Source organism: Spermophilus citellus (genome assembly GCF_964194105.1).
Source record: "Spermophilus citellus genome assembly, chromosome: 1".
In the NCBI taxonomy this organism is placed as follows: domain Eukaryota; kingdom Metazoa; phylum Chordata; class Mammalia; order Rodentia; family Sciuridae; genus Spermophilus; species Spermophilus citellus.
The window spans coordinates 105,312,669-105,334,191 of NC_138182.1; positions in this window are offsets into that span (position 1 = coordinate 105,312,669).

The following is a 21,523-nucleotide window of genomic DNA, read 5'->3' on the forward strand; positions in this document are numbered from 1 at the left end:
ATATTGATGACACTTTCTGGTAATGATCAGTACCCCAATCTCACTTGGCTCACCAAATTTCGTTCTTCTAGTTTAAACGGTTCGTTGGCAGTAACAGTTTTAATTTTTAGTTTTCACTCTGTTTTCTCCTATATGGATACATGTAGTTGGAACTCTAAATCAAACACGGTTTGTGCTAGCTCTTTGAAACTTGACACAATAAAATAGTTCCAAGTTCTATCTCTATGGATTGTTTCCTATTGATGTAGCCCTAAGCAGAGACCTGCGCAAATCACTTTCATTGAAAGGGGTTGCCACGCTTCCAAAAAACTACGAGTTTCCTGAAATCTCAGCACACATTTTTTCACCCAATCTTGATGACACTTTCAGGTAATCATCAGTATCCCAATCCCAGTTGGCTCACCAAATTTCGTTCTTCTAGGTTAAACCGTTCGTTGGCAGTAACAGTTTTAATTTTTAGGTTTCACTCTGTTTTCTCCTATATGGATATACATAGTTGCAACTCTAAATCAAACACGGTTTGTGCTAGCTCTTTGAAACGTGACAGAATAAAGTAGTTCCAAGTTCTATCTCTACGGTTTGTTTCCTATTGATGTAGTCCTAAGCAGAGACTGGCGCAAATCACTTTCATGGAAAGGGGTTGCCAAGCTACCAAAAAACTACGAGTTTCCTGAAATCTCAGCACACATTTTTCACCCAATCTTGATGACACTTTCAGGTAAAGATCAGTACCCCAATTTCACTTGGCTCACCAAATTTCGTTCTTCTAGGTTAAACCGTTCGTTGGGAGTAACAGTTTTAATTTTTAGGTTTCACTCTGTTTTCTCCTATATGGATACATGTATTTGCAACTCTAAATCAAACACGGTTTGTGGTAGCTCTTTGAAACTTCACACAAGAAAGTAGTTCCACGTTCTATCTCTATGGTTTGTTTCCAATTGATGTATCCCTAAGCAGAGACTGGCGCAAATCACTTTCATGGAAAGCGGTTGCCAAGCTTCCAAAAAACTACGAGTTTCCTGAAATCACAGCACACATTTTTTCACCCAATCTTGATGACACTTTCAGGTAATGATCAGTACCCCAATCCCACTTGGCTCACCAAATTTCGTTCTTCTAGGTTAAACCGTTCGTTGGCAGTAACAGTTTTAATTTTTAGGCTTCACTCTGTTTTCTCCTATATGGATACATGTATTTGCAACACTAAATCAAACACGGTTTGTGCTAGCTCTGTGAAACTTGACACAATAAAGTAGTTCCAAGTCCTATCTCTATGGTTTGATTCCTATTGAAGTAGCCCTAGGCAGAGACTGGCGCAAATCACTTATATGTAAATGGGTTGCCAAGCTTCCAAAAAACTACGAGTTTCCTGAAATCTCAGCACACATTTTTTCACCCAATCTTGATGACACTTTCTGGTAATGATCAGTACCCCAATCCCACTTGGCTCACCAAATTTTGTTCTTCTAGGTTAAACCATTCGTTGGCAGTAAGAGTTTTAATTTTTAGGTTTCACTCTGTTTTCTCCTATATGGATACATGTAGTTGGAACTCTAAATCAAACACGTTTTGTGCTAGCTCTTTGAAACTTGACACAATAAAGTAGTTCCAAGTTTTATCTTTAGGGATTGTTTCCTATTGATGTAGCCCTAAGCAGAGATTGGCGCAAATCACTTTAATGGAAACGGGTTGCCAAATTTCATAAAACTACGAGTTTCCTAAAATCTCAGCACACATTTTTTCACCCAACGTTGATGACACTTTCAGGTAATGATCAGTACCCCAATCCCACTTGGCTCACCAAATTTCGTTCTTCTAGGTTAAACCGTTCGTTGGCAGTAACAGTTTTAATTTTTAGGTTTCACTCTGTTTTCTCCTATATGTATACATGTATTTGGAACTCTATTTCAAACACGGTTTGTGCTAGCTCTTTGAAACTTTACACAAGAAAGTAGTTCCAAGTTCTATCTCTATGGTTTGTTTCCTATTGATGTAGCCCTAAGCAGAGACTGGCGCAAATCACTTTCATGGAAAGGGGTTGCCAAGGTTCCAAAAAACTGCGAGTTTCCTGAAATCTCAGCACACATTTTTTCACCCAATCTTGATGACACTTTCAGGTAAAGATCAGTACCCCAATCCCACTTGGCTCACCAAATTTCGTTCTTCTAGGTTAAACCGTTCATTGGCCGTAACAGTTTTAATTTTTAGGCTTCACTCTGTTTTCTCCTATATGGATACATGTAGATAAGACTCTAAATCAAACACGGTTTGTGCTAGCTCTTTGAAATTTGCCACAATAATGTAGTTCAAAGTTCTATCTCTATGGATTGTTTCCTATTGATGTAGCCCTAAGCAGTGACCTGCGCAAATCACTTTCATGGAAAGGGGTTCCCAAGCTTCCAAAAAACTACGAGTTTCCTGAAATCTCAGCACACATTTTTTCACCCAATCTTGATGTCACTTTCAGTTAATGATCAGTACCCCATTCCCACTTGGCTCACCAAATTTCGTTCTTCTAGGTTAATCCGTTCGTTGGCAGTAACAGTTTTAATTTTTAGTTTTCACTCTGTTTTCTCCTATATGGATATATGTAGTTGCAACTCTAAAACAAACACGGTTTGTGCTAGCTCTTTGAAACGTGACACAATAAAGTAGTTCCAAGTTCTATCTCTATGGTTTGTTTCCTATTGATGTACTCCTAAGCAGAGACTGGTGCAAATCACTTTCATGGAAAGGGGTTGCCAAGCTTCCAAAAAACTACGAGTTTCCTGAAATCTCAGCACATACTGTTTCACCCAAACTTGATGACACTTTCAGGTAATGATCAGTACCCAATCCCACTTGTCTCACCAAATTTCGTTCTTCTAGTTTAAACCATTCCTTGGCAGTAAGAGTTTTAATTTTTAGGTTTCACTCTGTTTTCTCCTATATGGATACATGTAGTTGGAACTCTAAATCAAACACGTTTTGTGCTAGCTCTTTGAAACTTGACACAATAAAGTAGTTCCAAGTTTTATCTTTAGGGATTGTTTCCTATTGATGTAGCCCTAAGCATAGATTGGCGCAAATCACTTTAATGGAAACGGGTTGCCAAATTTCATAAACCTCGAGTTTCCTAAAATCTCAGCACACATTTTTTCACCCAAAGTTGATGACACTTTCAGGTAATGATCAGTACCCCAATCCCACTTGGCTCACCAAATTTCGTTCTTCTAGGTTAAACCGTTCGTTGGCAGTAACAGTTTTAATTTTTAGGCTTCACTCTGTTTTCTCCTATATGGATACATGTATTTGCAACTCTAAATCAAACACGGTTTGTGCTAGCTCTTTGAAACTTGACAAAATAAAGTAGTTCCAAGTCCTATCTCTATGGTTTGATTCATATTGAAGTAGCCCTAGGCAGAGACTGGCGCAAATCACTTATATGTAAATTGGTTGCCAAGCTTCCAAAAAACTACGAGTTTCCTGAAATCTCAGCACACATTTTTTCACCCAATCTTGATGACACTTTCTGGTAATGATCAGTACGCCAATCTCACTTGGCTCACCAAATGTCATTCTTCTAGGTTAAACCGTTCGTTGGCAGTAACGGTTTTAAATTTTAGGTTTCACTCTGTTTTCTTCCATATGGATACATGTAGTTGGAACTCTAAATCAAACACGGTTTGTGCTAGCTCTTTGAAACTTGACACAATAAAGTAGTTCCAAGTTCTATATCTATGGTTTGTTTCCTATTGATGTAGCCCTAAGCAGAGATTGCGCAAATCACTTTCATGGAAAGGGGTTGCCAAGCTTCCAAAAAACTACCAGTTTCCTGAAATCACAGCACACATTCTTTCACCCAAACTTGATGACACTTTCAGGTAATGATCAGTACCCCAATCCCACTTGGCTCACCAAATTTTGTTCTTCTAGGTTAAACCTTCGTTGGCAGTAACAGTTTTAATTTTTAGGCTTCACTCTGTTTTCTCCTATATGGATACATGTAGATAAGACTCTAAATCAAACACGGTGTGTGCTAGCTCTTTGAAATTTGCCACAATAATGTAGTTCAAAGTTCTATCTCTATGGATTGTTTCCTATTGATGTAGCCCTAAGCAGTGACCTGCGCAAATCACTTTCATGGAAAGGGGTTGCCAAGCTTCCAAAAAACTACGAGTTTCCTGAAATCTCAGCACACATTTTTTCACCCAATCTTGATGTCACTTTCAGTTAATGATCAATACCCCAATCCCACTTGGATCACCAAATTTCGTTCTTCTAGGTTAAACCGTTCGTTGGCAGTAACAGTTTTAATTTTTAGTTTTCACTCTGTTTTCTCCTATATGGATATATGTAGTTGCAACTCTAAAACAAACACGGTTTGTGCTAGCTCTTTGAAACGTGACACAATAAAGTAGTTCCAAGTTCTATCTCTATGGTTTGTTTCCTATTGATGTAGTCCTAAGCAGAGACTGGCGCAAATCACTTTCATGGAAAGGGGTTGCCAAGCTTCCAAAAAACTACGAGTTTCCTGAAATCTCAGCACATATTGTTTCACCCAAACTTGATGACACTTTCAGGTAATGATCAGTACCCAATCCCACTTGTCTCACCAAATTTCGTTCTTCTAGGTTAAACCGTTCGTTGGCAGTAACAGTTTTAATTTTTAGGTTTCACTCTGTTTTCTCATATATGGATATATGTAGTTGCAACTCTAAATCAAACACGGTTTGTGCTAGCTCTTTGAAACTTGACACAATAAAGTAGTTCCAAGTTCTATCTCTATGTTTTGTTTCCTATTGATGTAGTCCTAAGCAGACTGGCGCAAATCACTTTCATGGAAAAGGGTTGCCAAGCTACCAAAAACTACGAGTTTCCTGAAATCTCAGCACATATTTTTTCACCCAATCTTGATGACACTTTCAGGTAATGATCAGTACCCCAATCCCACTTGGCTCACCAAATTTTGTTCTTCTAGGTTAAACCATTCGTTGGCAGTAAGAGTTTTAATTTTTAGGTTTCACTCTGTTTTCTCCTATATGGATACATGTAGTTGGAACTCTAAATCAAACACGTTTTGTGCTAGCTCTTTGAAACTTGACACAATAAAGTAGTTCCAAGTTTTATCTTTAGGGATTGTTTCCTATTGATATAGCCCTAAGCAGAGATTGGCGGAAATCACTTTAATGGAAACGGGTTGCCAAATTTCATAAAACTACGAGTTTCCTAAAATCTCAGCACACATTTTTTCACCCAATATTGATGACACATTCAGGTAATGATCAGTAACCCAATCCCACTTGGTCACCAAAATTCGTTCTTCTAGGTTACACCGTTCGTTGGCATTAACAGTTTTAATTTTTAGGTTTCACTCTGTTTTCTCCTATATGGATACATGTATTTGGAAATCTAAATCAAACCCGGTTTGTGCTAGCTCTTTGAAACTTGACATAATAAAGTAGTTCCTTGTTCTATCTCTATGGATTGTTTCCTATTGATGTATCCCTAAGCAGAGACTGGCACAAATCACTTTCATGGAAAGGGTTTGCCAAGCTTCCAAAAAACTACGAGTTTCCTGAAATCTCAGCACACATTTTTTCACCCAATATTGATGACACATTCAGGTAATGATCCGTACCCCAATCCCACTTGGCTCACCAAATTTCGTTCTTCTAGGTTAAACTGTTCGTTGGCAGTAACAGTTTTAATTTTTAGGTTTCACTCTGTTTTCTCCTATATGGATACATGTAGTTGGAACTCTAAATCAAACACGGTTTGTGCTAGCTCTTTGAAAGTTTACACAAGAAAGTAGTTCCAAGTTCTATCTCTATGGTTTGTTTCCTATTGATGTAGCCCTAAGCAGAGACTGGCGCAAATCACTTTCATGGAAAGGGGTTGCCAAGCTTCCAAAAAACTGCGAGTTTCCTGAAATCTCAGCACACATTTTTTCACCCAATCTTGATGACACTTTCAGGTAAAGATCAGTACCCCAATCCCACTTGGCTCACCAAATTTCGTTCTTCTAGTTTAAAACGTTCGTTGGCAGTAACACTTTTAATTTTTAGGTTTCACTCTGTTTTCTCCTATATGGATACATGTAGATGGAAATCTAAATCAAACACGGTTTGTGCTAGCTATTTGAAACTTGACACAATAAAATAGTCCCAAGATCTATCTCTATGGATTGTTTCCTATTGATGTAGCCCTAAGCAGAGACCTGCGCAAATCACTTTCATGGAGAGGGGTTGCCAAGCTTCCAAAAAACTACGAGTTTCCTGAATCACTGCACACATTTTTTCACCCATTCTTGATGACACATTCAGGTAATGATCAGTACCCCAATCCCACTTGGCTCAACAAATTTCGTTCTTCTAGGTTAAACAGTTCGTTGGCAGTAACAGTTTTAATTTTTAGGTTTCACTCTGTTTTCTCCTATATGGATACATGTAGTTGCAACTCTAAATCAAACACGGTTTGTGGTAGCTTTTTGAAACTTGACACAATAATGTAGTTCCAAGTTCTATCTATATGGTTTGTTTTCTATTGATGTAGACCTAAGCAGAGACTAGCGCAAATCACTTTCATGGAAAGGGTTTGCCAAGCTACCAAAAAACTACGAGTTTCCTGAAATCTCAGCACACATTTTTTCACCCAATCTTGATGACACTTTCTGGTAATGATCAGTACCCCAATCTCACTTGGCTCACCTAATGTCATTGTTCTAGGTTAAACCGTTCGTTGGCAGTAACAGTTTTAATTTTTAGGTTTCACTCTGTTTTCTCCCATATGGATACATGTAGTTGGAACTCTAAATCAAACATGGTTTGTGCTAGCTCTTTGAAACTTGACACAATAAAGTAGTTCCAAGTTCTATATCTATGGTTTGTTTCCTATTGATGTAGTCTTAAGCAGAGACTGTCGAAAATCACTTTCATGGAACGGGGTTGCCAAGCTTCCAAATAACTACGAGTTTCCTGAAATCTCAGCACATATTTTTTCACCCAATCTTGATGACACTTTCTGGTAATGATCAGTACCCCAATCCTACTTGGCTCACCAAATTTCGCTCTTCTCGGTTAAACGGTTCGTTGGAAGTAACAGTTTTAATTTTTAGGTTTCATTCTGTTTTCTCCTATATGGATACATGTAGTTGGAACTCTAAAGCAAACACGGTTTGTGCTAGCTCTTTGAAACTTGACACAAGAAAATAGTTCCAAGTTCTACCTCTATGGATTGTTTCCTATTGATGTATCCCTAAGCAGAGACTGGCGCAAATCACTTACATGGAAAGGGGTTGCCAAGCTTCCAAATAACTACGAGTTTCCTGAAATCTCAGCACACATTTTTTCACCTAATCTTGATGACACTTTCAGGTAATGATCAGTACCCCAATCCCACTTGGCTCACCAAATTTCCTTCTTCTAGGTTAAACTGTTCTTTGGCAGTAACAGTTTTAATTTTTAGGTTTCACTCTGTTTTCTCCTATATGGATACATGTAGTTGGAACTCTAAATCAAATACGGTTTGTGGTAGCTCTTTGAAACTTGACACAATAACGTAGTTCTAAGTTCTATCTCTATTTTTTGTTTCCTATTGATATAGCCCTAAGCAGAGACTGGCACAAATCACTTTCATGGAAAGGGGTTGCCAAACTTCCAAAAAAGTACGAGTTTCCTGAAATCTCAGCACACATATTTTCACCCAATCTTGATGACACTTTCTTTTAATGATCGGTAGCCCAATCCCACTTGGCTCACCAAATTTCGTTCTTCTATGTTAAACCGTTCTTTTCCGTAAATGTTTTAATTTTTAGGTTTCACTGTATTTTCTCCTATATGGATACATGTAGTTGGAACTCTAAATCAAAGACGGTTTGTGCTAGCTCTTTGAAACTTGACACAATAAAATAGTTCCAAGTTTTATCTCTATGGTTTGTTTCCTATTGATGTACTCCTAAGCAGAGACTGGCGCAAATCACTTTCATGGAAAGGGGTTGCCAAGCTTCCAAAAAACTACGAGTTTCCTGAAATCTCAGCACATATTGTTTCACCCAAACTTGATGACACTTTCAGGTAATGATCAGTACCCAATCCCACTTGTCTCACCAAATTTCGTTCTTCTAGGTTAAACCATTCGTTGGCAGTAAGAGTTTTAATTTTTAGGTTTCACTCTGTTTTCTCCTATATGGATACATGTAGTTGGAACTCTAAATCAAACACGTTTTGTGCTAGCTCTTTGAAACTTGACACAATAAAGTTGTTCCAAGTTTTATCTTTAGGGATTGTTTCCTATTGATGTAGCCCTAAGCAGAGATTGGCGCAAATCACTTTAATGGAAACGGGTTGCCAAATTTCATAAACCTCGAGTTTCCTAAAATCTCAGCACACATTTTTTCACCCAAAGTTGATGACACTTTCAGGTAATGATCAGTACCCCAATCCCACTTGGCTCACCAAATTTCGTTCTTCTAGGTTAAACCGTTCGTTGGCAGTAACAGTTTTAATTTTTAGGCTTCACTCTGTTTTCTCCTATATGGATACATGTATTTGCAACTCTAAATCAAACACGGTTTGTGCTAGCTCTTTGAAACTTGACAAAATAAAGTAGTTCCAAGTCTTATCTCTATTTTGATTCATATTGAAGTAGCCCTAGGCAGAGACTGGCGCAAATCACTTATATGTAAATTGGTTGCCAAGCTTCCAAAAAACTACGAGTTTCCTGAAATCTCAGCACACATTTTTTCACCCAATCTTGATGACACTTTCTGGTAATGATCAGTACGCCAATCTCACTTGGCTCACCAAATGTCATTCTTCTAGGTTAAACCGTTCGTTGGCAGTAACGGTTTTAATTTTTAGGTTTCACTCTGTTTTCTCCCATATGGATACATGTAGTTGGAACTCTAAATCAAACACGGTTTGTGCTAGCTCTTTGAAACTTGACACAATAAAGTAGTTCCAAGTTCTATATCTATGGTTTGTTTCCTATTGATGTAGCCCTAAGCAGAGATTGCGCAAATCACTTTCATGGAAAGGGGTTGCCAAGCTTCCAAAAAACTACGAGTTTCCTGAAATCACAGCACACATTTTTTCACCCAATCTTGATGACACTTTCAGGTAATGATCAGTACCCCAATCCCACTTGGCTCACCAAATTTCGTTCTTCTAGGTTAAACCGTTCGTTGGCAGTAACAGTTTTAATTTTTAGGTTTCACTCTGTTTTCTCCTATATGGATACATGTATTTGGAAATCTAAATCAAACACGGTTTGTGCTAGCTCTTTGAAACTTGACATAATAAAGTAGTTCCTTGTTCTATCTCTATGGATTGTTTCCTATTGATGTATCCCTAAGCAGAGACTGGCACAAATCACTTTCATGGAAAGGGTTTGCCAAGCTTCCAAAAAACTACGAGTTTCCTGAAATCAGCACACATTTTTTCACCCAATATTGATGACACATTCAGGTAATGATCCGTACCCCAATCCCACTTGGCTCACCAAATTTCGTTCTTCTAGGTTAAACTGTTCGTTGGCAGTAACAGTTTTAATTTTTAGGTTTCACTCTGTTTTCTCCTATATGGATACATGTAGTTGGAACTCTAAATCAAACACGGTTTGTGCTAGCTCTTTGAAACTTTACACAAGAAAGTAGTTCCAAGTTCTATCTATATGGTTTGTTTTCTATTGATGTAGACCTAAGCAGAGACTAGCGCAAATCACTTTCATGGAAAGGGTTTGCCAAGCTACCAAAAAACTACGAGTTTCCTGAAATCTCAGCACACATTTTTTCACCCAATCTTGATGACACTTTCTGGTAATGATCAGTACCCCAATCTCACTTGGCTCACCTTATCTCATTGTTCTAGGTGAAACCGTTCGTAGGCAGTAACAGTTTTAATTTTTAGGTTTCACTCTGTTTTCTCCCATATGGATACATGTAGTTGGAACTCTAAATCAAACATGGTTTGTGCTAGCTCTTTGAAACTTGACACAATAAAGTAGTTCCAAGTTCTATATCTATGGTTTGTTTCCTATTGATGTAGTCTTAAGCAGAGACTGTCGAAAATCACTTTCATGGAACGGGGTTGCCAAGCTTCCAAATAACTACGAGTTTCCTGAAATCTCAGCACATATTTTTTCACCCAATCTTGATGACACTTTCTGGTAATGATCAGTACCCCAATCCCACTTGGCTCACCAAATTTCGTTCTTCTCGGTTAAACGGTTCGTTGGAAGTAACAGTTTTAATTTTTAGGTTTCATTCTGTTTTCTCCTATATGGATACATGTAGTTGGAACTCTAAAGCAAACACGGTTTGTGCTAGCTCTTTGAAACTTGACACAAGAAAATAGTTCCAAGTTCTACCTCTATGGATTGTTTCCTATTGATGTATCCCTAAGCAGAGACTGGCGCAAATCACTTACATGGAAAGGGGTTGCCAAGCTTCCAAATAACTACGAGTTTCCTGAAATCTCAGCACACATTTTTTCACCCAATCTTGATGACACTTTCAGGTAATGATCAGTACCCCAATCCCACTTGGCTCACCAAATTTCCTTCTTCTAGGTACACTGTTCTTTGGCAGTAACAGTTTTAATTTTTAGGTTTCACTCTGTTTTCTCCTATATGGATACATGTAGTTGGAACTCTAAATCAAATACGGTTTGTGGTAGCTCTTTGAAACTTGACACAATAACGTAGTTCTAAGTTCTATCTCTATTTTTTGTTTCCTATTGATATAGCCCTAAGCAGAGACTGGCACAAATCACTTTCATGGAAAGGGGTTGCCAAACTTCCAAAAAAGTACGAGTTTCCTGAAATCTCAGCACACATATTTTCACCCAATCTTGATGACACTTTCTTTTAATGATCGGTAGCCCAATCCCACTTGGCTCACCAAATTTCGTTCTTCTATGTTAAACCGTTCTTTTCCGTAAATGTTTTAATTTTTAGGTTTCACTGTATTTTCTCCTATATGGATACATGTAGTTGGAACTCTAAATCAAAGACGGATTGTGCTAGCTCTTTGAAACTTGACACAATAAAATAGTTCCAGTTCTATCTCTATGGATTGTTTCCTACTGATGTAGCCCTAAGCAGTGACTGGCGCAAATTACTATCATGGATAGGGGTTGCCAAGCTTTCGAAATTTACGAGTTTCCTGAAATATCAGCACATATTGTTTTACCCAATCTTGATGACACTTTCAGGTAATGATCAGTACCCCATTCCCACTTGGTCACCAAGTTTCGTTCTTCTAGGTTAAATCGTTCATTGCCAGTAAGAGTTTTAATTTTTAGGTTTCACTCTGTATTCTCCTATATGGATACATGTTGATGGAACTCTAAATCAAACACGGTTTGTGCTAGCTATTTGAAACTTGACACAATAAAATAGTTCCAAGTTCTAACTCCATGGATTGTTTACTATTGATGTAGCCCTAAGCAGAGACTGGCGCAAATCACTTTCATGGAAAGGGGTTGCCAAGCTTCCAAAAAACTACGAGTTTCCAGAAATCTCAGCACACATTTTTTCACCCAATCTTGATGACACTTTCAGGTAATGATCAGTTCCCCAATCCCACTTGGCTCACCAAATTTCGTTCTTCTAGGTTAAACCGTTCGTTGGCAGTAACAGTTTTAATTTTTAGGTTTCACTCTGTTTTCTCCTATATGGATACATGTAGATGGAACTCTAAATCAAACACGGTTTGTGCTAGCTCTTTGAAACTTGACACAATAAAATAGTTTCAAGTTCTATCTCTATGGTTTGTTTCCTATTGATGTAGTCCTAGACAGAGACTGGCGCAAATCACTTTCATGGAAAGGGGTTGCCAAGCTACCAAAAAACTACGAGTTTCCTGAAATCTCAGCACACATTGTCTCACCCAAACTTGATGACACTTTCAGGTAATGATCAGTAACCCAATCCCACTTGGTCACCAAAATTCGTTCTTCCAGGTTACACCGTTCATTGGCATTAACAGTTTTAATTTTTAGGTTTCACTCTGTTTTCTCCTATATGGATACATGTATTTGGAAATCTAAATCAAACACGGTTTGTGCTAGCTCTTTGAAACTTGACACAATAAAGTAGTTCCTTGTTCTATCTCTATGGATTGTATCCTATTGATGTAGCCCTAAGCAGAGACTGGCACAAATCACTTTCATGGAAAGGGTTTGCCAAGCTTCCAAAAAACTACGAGTTTCCTGAAATCAGCACACATTTTTTCACCCAATATTGATGTCACTTTCAGGTAATGATCAGTACCCCAATCCCACTTGGCTCACCAAACTTCGTTCTTCTAGGTTAAACCGTTCGTTGGCAGTAACAGTTTTAATTTTTAGGTTTCATTCTGTTTTCTCCTATATGGATACATGTAGATGGAACTCTAAATCAATCACGGTATGTGCTAGCTCTTTGAAACTTGGCACAATAAAATAGTTCCAAGTTCTATCTCCATGGATTGTTTACTATTGATGTAGCCATAAGCAGAGACCTGCGCAAATCACTTTCAATGAAAGGGGTTGTCAAGATTCCAAAAAACTACAAGTTTCCTGAAATCTCAGCACACATTTTTTCACCCAAACTTGATGACACTTTCAGGTAATGATCAGTACCCCAATCCCACTTGGTTCACCAAATTTCGTTCTTCTAGGTTAAACCGTTCGTTGGCAGTAACAGTTTTAATTTTTAGGTTTCACTCTGTTTTCTCCTATATGGATACATGTAGTTGCAACTCTAAATCAAACACGGTTTGTGCTAGCTCTTTGAAACATGACACAATAAAGTAGTTCCAAGTTCTATCTCTATGGTTTGTTTCCTATTGATGTAGCCCTAAGCAGAGATTGGCGCAAATCACTTTCATGGAAATGGGTTGCCAAGCTTCCTAATAACTTTGTGTTTCCTGAAATCTCAGCACACATTTTTTTACCCAATCTTGATGACACTTTCAGGTAATGATCAGTACCCCAATCTCACTTGGCTCACCAAATTTCGTTCTTCTAGGTTAAACCGTTCGTTGGCAGTAACAGTTTTAATTTTTAGGTTTCACTCTGTTTTCTCCTATATGGATACATGTAGTTGAAACTGTAAATCAAACACGGTTTGTGCTAGCGCTTTGAAACTTGACACAATAAAGTAGTTCCAAGTTCTATCTCTATGGATTGTTTCCTATTGATGTAGCCCTAAGCAGAGACCTGCGCAAATCACTTTTATTGAAAGGGGTTGCCAAGCTTCCAAAAAACTACGAGTTTCCTGAAATCTCAGAACACATTTTTTCACCCAATTTTGATGACACTTTCAGGTAATGATCAGTTCCCCAATCCCACTTGGCTCACCAAATTTCGTTCTTCTAGGTTAAACCATTCGTTGGCAGTAACAGTTTTAATTTTTAGGTTTCACTCTGTTTTCTCCTATATGGATACATGTAGATGGAACTCTAAATCAAACACGGTTTGTGCTAGCTCTTTAAAACTTGACACAATAAAAGAGTTCCAAGTCCTATCTCCATGGATTGTTTACTATTGATGTAGCCCTAAGCAGAGACCTGCGCAAATCACTTTCATTGAATGGGGTTGCCAAGCTACCAAAAAACTACGAGTTTCCTGAAATCTCAGCACATATTTTTTCACCCAATCTTGATGACACTTTCAGGTAATGATCAGTACCCCAATCCCACTTGGCTCACCAAATTTCGTTCTTCTAGGTTAAACCATTCGTTGGCAGTAACAGTTTTAATTTTTAGGTTTCACTCTGTTTTCTCCTATATGGATACATGTATTTGGAAATCTAAATCAAACACGGTTTGTGCTAGCTCTTTGAAACTTGACATAATAAAGTAGTTCCTTGTTCTATCTCTATGGATTGTTTCCTATTGATGTATCCCTAAGCAGAGACTGGCACAAATCACTTTCATGGAAAGGGTTTGCCAAGCTTCCAAAAAACTACGATTTTCCTGAAATCAGCACACATTTTTTCACCCAATATTGATGACACATTCAGGTAATGATCCGTACCCCAATCCCACTTGGCTCACCAAATTTCGTTCTTCTAGGTTAAACTGTTCGTTGGCAGTAACAGTTTTAATTTTTAGGTTTCACTCTGTTTTCTCCTATATGGATACATGTAGTTGGAACTCTAAATCAAACACGGTTTGTGCTAGCTTTTTGAAACTTTACACAAGAAAGTAGTTCCAAGTTCTATCTCTATGGTTTGTTTCCTATTGATGTAGCCCTAAACAGAGACTGGCGCAAATCACTTTCATGGAAAGGGGTTGCCAAGCTTCCAAAAAACTGCGAGTTTCCTGAAATCTCAGCACACATTTTTTCACCCAATCTTGATGACACTTTCAGGTAAAGATCAGTACCCCAATCCCACTTTGCTCACCAAATTTCGTTCTTCTATTTTAAAACGTTCGTTGGCAGTAACACTTTTAATTTTTAGGTTTCACTCTGTTTTCTCCTATATGGATACATGTAGATGGAAATCTAAATCAAACACGGTTTGTGCTAGCTATTTGAAACTTGACACAATAAAATAGTCCCAAGATCTATCTCTATGGATTGTTTCCTATTGATGTAGCCCTAAGCAGAGACCTGCGCAAATCACTTTCAAGGGGAGGGGTTGCCAAGCTTCCAAAAAACTACGAGTTTCCTGAAATCACTGCACACATTTTTTCACCCATTCTTGATGACACATTCAGGTAATGATCAGTACCCCAATCCCACTTGGCTCAACAAATTTCGTTCTTCTAGGTTAAACAGTTCGTTGGCAATAACAGTTTTAAATTTTAGGTTTCACTCTGTTTTCTCCTATATGGATACATGTAGTTGCAACTCTAAATCAAACACGGTTTGTGGTAGCTTTTTGAAACTTGACACAATAAAGTAGTTCCAAGTTCTATCTATATGGTTTGTTTTCTATTGATGTAGACCTAAGCAGAGACTAGCGCAAATCACTTTCATGGAAAGGGTTTGCCAAGCTACCAAAAAACTACGAGTTTCCTGAAATCTCAGCACACATTTTTTCACCCAATCTTGATGACACTTTCTGGTAATGATCAGTACCCCAATCTCACTTGGCTCACCTAATGTCATTGTTCTAGGTTTGTGCTAGCTCTTTGAAACTTGACACAATAAAGTAGTTCCAAGTTCTATATCTATGGTTTGTTTCCTATTGATGTAGTCTTAAGCAGAGACTGTCGAAAATCACTTTCATGGAACGGGGTTGCCAAGCTTCCAAATAACTACGAGTTTCCTGAAATCTCAGCACATATTTTTTCACCCAATCTTGATGACACTTTCTGGTAATGATCAGTACCCCAATCCCACTTGGCTCACCAAATTTCGTTCTTCTCGGTTAAACGGTTCGTTGGAAGTAACAGTTTTAATTTTTAGGTTTCATTCTGTTTTCTCCTATATGGATACATGTAGTTGGAACTCTAAAGCAAACACGGTTTGTGCTAGCTCTTTGAAACTTGACACAAGAAAATAGTTCCAAGTTCTACCTCTATGGATTGTTTCCTATTGATGTATCCCTAAGCAGAGACTGGCGCAAATCACTTACATGGAAAGGGGTTGCCAAGCTTCCAAATAACTACGAGTTTCCTGAAATCTCAACACACATTTTTTCACCCAATCTTGATGACACTTTCAGGTAATGATCAGTACCCCAATCCCACTTGGCTCACCAAATTTCCTTCTTCTAGGTTAAACTGTTCTTTGGCAGTAACAGTTTTAATTTTTAGGTTTCACTCTGTTTTCTCCTATATGGATACATGTAGTTGGAACTCTAAATCAAATACGGTTTGTGGTAGCTCTTTGAAACTTGACACAATAACGTAGTTCTAAGTTCTATCTCTATTTTTTGTTTCCTATTGATATAGCCCTAAGCAGAGACTGGCACAAATCACTTTCATGGAAAGGGGTTGCCAAACTTCCAAAAAAGTACGAGTTTCCTGAAATCTCAGCACACATATTTTCACCCAATCTTGGTGACACTTTCTTTTAATGATCGGTAGCCCAATCCCACTTGGCTCACCAAATTTCGTTCTTCTATGTTAAACCGTTCTTTTCCGTAAATGTTTTAATTTTTAGGTTTCACTGTATTTTCTCCTATATGGATACATGTAGTTGGAACTCTAAATCAAAGACGGTTTGTGCTAGCTCTTTGAAACTTGACACAATAAAATAGTTCCAGTTCTATCTCTATGGATTGTTTCCTACTGATGTAGCCCTAAGAAGTGACTGGCGCAAATTACTATCATGGATAGGGGTTGCCAAGCTTTCGAAAATCACGAGTTTCCTGAAATATCAGCACATATTGTTTTACCCAATCTTGATGACACTTTCAGGTAATGATCAGTACCCCATTCCCACTTGGTCACCAAGTTTCGTTCTTCTAGGTTAAATCGTTCATTGCCAGTAAGAGTTTTAATTTTTAGGTTTCACTCTGTATTCTCCTATATGGATACATGTAGATGGAACTCTAAATCAAACACGGTTTGTGCTAGCTATTTGAAACTTGACACAATAAAATAGTTCCAAGTTCTAACTCCATGGATTGTTTACTATTGATGTAGCCCTAAGCAGAGACTGGCGCAAATCACTTTCATGGAAAGGGGTTGCCAAGCTTCCAAAAAACTACGAGTTTCCTGAAATCTCAGCACACATTTTTTCACCCAATCTTGATGACACTTTCAGGTAATGATCAGTTCCCCAATCCCACTTGGCTCACCAAATTTCGTTCTTCTAGGTTACACCGTTCATTGGCATTAAGAGTTTTAATTTTTAGGTTTCACTCTGTTTCTCCTATATGGATACATGTATTTGGAAATCTAAATCAAACACGGTTTGTGCTAGCTCTTTGAAACTTGACACAATAAAGTAGTTCCTTGTTCTATCTCTATGGATTGTTTCCTATTGATGTAGCCCTAAGCAGAGACTGGCACAAATCACTTTCATGGAAAGGGTTTGCCAAGCTTCCAAAAAACTACGAGTTTCCTGAAATCAGCACACATTTTTACACCCAATATTGATGTCACTTTCAGGTAATGATCAGTACCCCAATCCCACTTGGTTCACCAAACTTCGTTCTTCTAGGTTAAACCGTTCGTTGGCAGTAACAGTTTTAATTTTTAGGTTTCATTCTGTTTTCTCCTATATGGATACATGTAGATGGAACTCTAAATCAATCACGGTATGTGCTAGCTCTTTGAAACTTGGCACAATAAAATAGTTCCAAGTTCTATCTCCATGGATTGTTTACTATTGATGTAGCCTTAAGCAGAGACCTGCGCAAATCACTTTCAATGAAAGGGGTTGTCAAGATTCCAAAAAACTACAAGTTTCCTGAAATCTCAGCACACATTTTTTCACCCAAACTTGATGACACTTTCAAGTAATGATCAGTACCCCAATCCAACTTGGCTCACCAAATTTCGTTCTTCTAGGTTAAACCGTTCGTTGGCAGTAACAGTTTTAATTTTTAGGTTTCACTCTGTTTTCTCCTATATGGATACATGTAGTTGCAACTCTAAATCAAACACGGTTTGTGCTAGCTTGTTGAAACTTGACACAATAAAGGAGTTCCAAGTTCTATCTCTATGGTTTGTTTCCTATTGATGTAGTCCTAAGCAGAGACTGACACAAATCACTTTCATGGAAAGGGGTTGTCAAGCTACCAAAAAACTACGAGTTTCCTGAAATCTCAGCACACATGTTTTCACCCAAACTTGATGACACTTTCAGGTAATGATCAGTACCCCAATCCCACTTGGCTCACCAAATTTCGTTCTTGTAGGTTAAACCGTTCTTTGGCAGTAAGAGTTTTAATTTTTAGGTTTCCCTCTGTTTTCTCCTATATGGATACATGTAGTTGCAACCCTAAATCAAACACGGTTTGTGCTAGCTCTTTGAAACTTGACACAATAAAATAGTTCCAAGTTCTATCTCCATGGATTGTTTACTATTGATGTAGCCCTAAGCAGAAACCTGCGCAAATCACTTTCATGGAAAGGGGTTGCCAAGCTTCCAAAAAACTACGAGTTTCCTGAAATCTCAGCACACATTGTTTCACCCAATCTTGATGACACTTTCAGGTAATGATCAGTACCCCAATCCCACTTGGTTCACCAAATTTCGTTCTTCTAGGTTAAACCGTTCGTTGGCAGTAACAGTTTTAATTTTTAGGTTTCACTCTGTTTTCTCCTATATGGATACATGTAGTTGCAACTCTAAATCAAACACGGTTTGTGCTAGCTCTTTGAAACATGACACAATAAAGTAGTTCCAAGTTCTATCTCTATGGTTTGTTTCCTATTGATGTAGTCCTAAGCAGAGACTGGCGCAAATCACTTTCATGGAAAGGGGTTGCCAAGCTACCAAAAAACTACGAGTTTCCTGAAATCTCAGCACACATTTTTTCAACCAATCTTGATGACACTTTCAGGTAATGATCAGTACCCCAATCCCACTTGGTCACCAAATTTCGTTCTTCTAGGTTACACCGTTCGTTGGCATTAACAGTTTTAATTTTTAGGTTTCACTCTGTTTTCTCCTATATGGATACATGTAGTTGGAAATCTAAATAAAACACAGTTTGTGCTAGCTCTTTGAAACTTGACACAATAAAATAGTTCCTAGTTCTATCTCTATGGATTGTTTCCTATTGATGTATTCCTAAGCCGAGACTGGCGCAAATCACTTTCATGGAAAGGGTTTGCCAAGCTTCCAAAAAACTACGAGTTTCCTGAAAAATCAGCACACATTTTTTCGCCCAATCTTGATGACACATTCAGGTAATTATCAGTACACCAATCCCACTTGGCTCACCAAATTTCGTTCTTGTAGGTTAAACCGTTCGTTGGCAGTAACAGTTTTAATTTTTAGGCTTCACTCTGTTTTCTCCTATATGGATACATGTATTTGCAACACTAAATCAAACACGGTTTGTGCTAGCTCTGTGAAACTTGACACAATAAAGTAGTTCCAAGTCCTATCTCTATGGTTTGATTCCTATTGAAGTAGCCCTAGGCAGAGACTGGCGCTAATCACTTATATGTAAATGGGTTGCCAAGCTTCCAAAAAACTACGAGTTTCCTGAAATCTCAGCACACATTTTTTCACCCAATCTTGATGACACTTTCTGGTAATGATCAGTACTCCAATCTCACTTGGCTCACCAAATGTCATTCTTCTAGGTTAAACCGTTCGTTGGCAGTAACGGTTTTAATTTTTAGGTTTCACTCTGTTTTCTCCCATAAGGATACATGTAGTTGGAACTCTAAATCAAACACGGTTTGTGCTAGCTCTGTGAAATTTGCCACAATAAAGTAGTTCAAAGTTCTATCTCTATGGATTGTTTCCTATTGATGTAGCCCTAAGCAGAGACTGGCGCAAATCACTTTCATGGAAATGGGTTGCCAAGCTTCCTAATAACTTTGTGTTTCCTGAAATCTCAGCACACATTTTTTTACCCAATCTTGATGACACTTTCAGGTAATGATCAGTACCCCAATCTCACTTGGGTCACCAAATTTCGTTCTTCTAGGTTAAACCGTTCGTTGGCAGTAACAGTTTTAATTTTTAGGTTTCACTCTGTTTTCTCCTATATGGATACATGTAGTTGAAACTGTAAATCAAACACGGTTTGTGCTAGCGCTTTGAAACTTGACACAATAAAGTAGTTCCAAGTTCTATCTCTATGGATTTTTTCCTATTGATGTAGCCCTAAGCAGAGACCTGCGCAAATCACTTTCATTGAAAGGGGTTTCTAAGCTTCCAAAAAACTACAAGTTTCCTGAAATCTCAGAACACATTTTTTCACCCAATTTTGATGACACTTTCAGGTAATGATCAGTTCCCCAATCCCACTTGGCTCACCAAATTTCGTTCTTCTAGGTTAAACCATTCGTTGGCAGTAACAGTTTTAATTTTTAGGTTTCACTCTGTTTCTCCTATATGGATACATGTAGTTGCAACTCTAAATCAAACACGGTTTGTGCTAGCTCTTTGAAACGTGACACAATAAAGTAGTTCCAAGTTCTATCTCTATGGTTTGTTTCCTATTGATGTAGCCCTAAGCAGAGACTGGCGCAAATCACTTTCATGGAAATGGGTTGCCAAGCTTCCTAATAACTTTGTGTTTCCTGAAATCTCAGCACACATTTTTTCACCCAATCTTGATGACACTTTCTAATAATGATCAGTACCCCAATCTCACTTGGCTCACCAAATGTCATTCTTCTAGGTTAAACAGTTCGTTGGCAGTAACGGTTTTAATTTTTAGGTTTCACTCTGTTTTCTCCCATATGGATACATGTAGTTGGAACTCTAAATCAAACACGGTTTGTGCTAGCTCTTTGAAACTTGACAAAATAAAGTAGTTCCAAGTTCTATATCTATGGTTTGTTTCCTATTGATGTAGACCTAAGCAGAGACTGGCGCAAATCACTTTCATGGAAAGGGGTTGCCAAGCTTCCAAAAAACTACCAGTTTCCTGAAATCTCAGCACACATTTTTTCACCCAGTCTTGATGACACTTTCAGGTAATGATCAGTACCCCAATCCCACTTGGCTCACCAAATTTCGTTCTTCTAGGTTAAACCGTTCGTTGGCAGTAAGAGTTTTAATTTTTAGGTTTCACTCTGTTTTTACCTATATGGATACATGTAGTTGGAACTGTAAAGCAAACACGGTTTGTGCTAGCTCTTTGAAACTTGACACAATAAAGTAGTTCCAAGTTCTATCTCTATGGTTTGATTCCTATTGAAGTAGCCCTAGGCAGAGACTGGTGCAAATCACTTACATGGAAATGGGTTGCCAAGCTTCCCAAAAACTACGAGATTACTGAAATCTCAGCACACATATTTTCACCCAATCTTGATGACACTTTCTGGTAATGATCAGTACCCCGATCTCACTTGGCTCACCAAATTTCGTTCTTCTAGTTTAAACGGTTCGTTGGCAGTAACAGTTTTAATTTTTAGTTTTCACTCTGTTTTCTCTTATATGGATACATGTAGTTGGAATTCTAAATCAAACACGGTTTGTGCTAGCTTTTTGAAACTTGACACAATAAAATAGTTCCAAGTTCTATCTCTATGGATTGTTTCCTATTGATGTAGCCCTAAGCAGAGACCTGCGCAAATCACTTTCATTGAAAGAGGTTGCCAAGCTTCCAAAAAACTAAGAGTTTCCTGAAATCTCAGCACACATTTTTTCACCCAATCATGATGATTCTTTCAGGTAATGATCAGTTCCCCAATCCCACTTGGCTCACCAAATTTCGTTCTTCTAGGTTAAACCATTCGTTGGCAGTAACAGTTTTAATTTTTAGGTTTCACTCTGTTTTCTCCTATATGCATACATGTAGATGGAACTCTAAATCAAACACGGTTTGTGCTAGCTCTTTAAAACTTGACACAATAAAACAGTGCCAAGTCCTATCTCCATGGATTGTATACTATTGATGTAGCCCTAAGCAGAGACCTGCGCAAATCACTTTCATGGAATGGGGTTGCCAAGCTTCCAAAAAACTA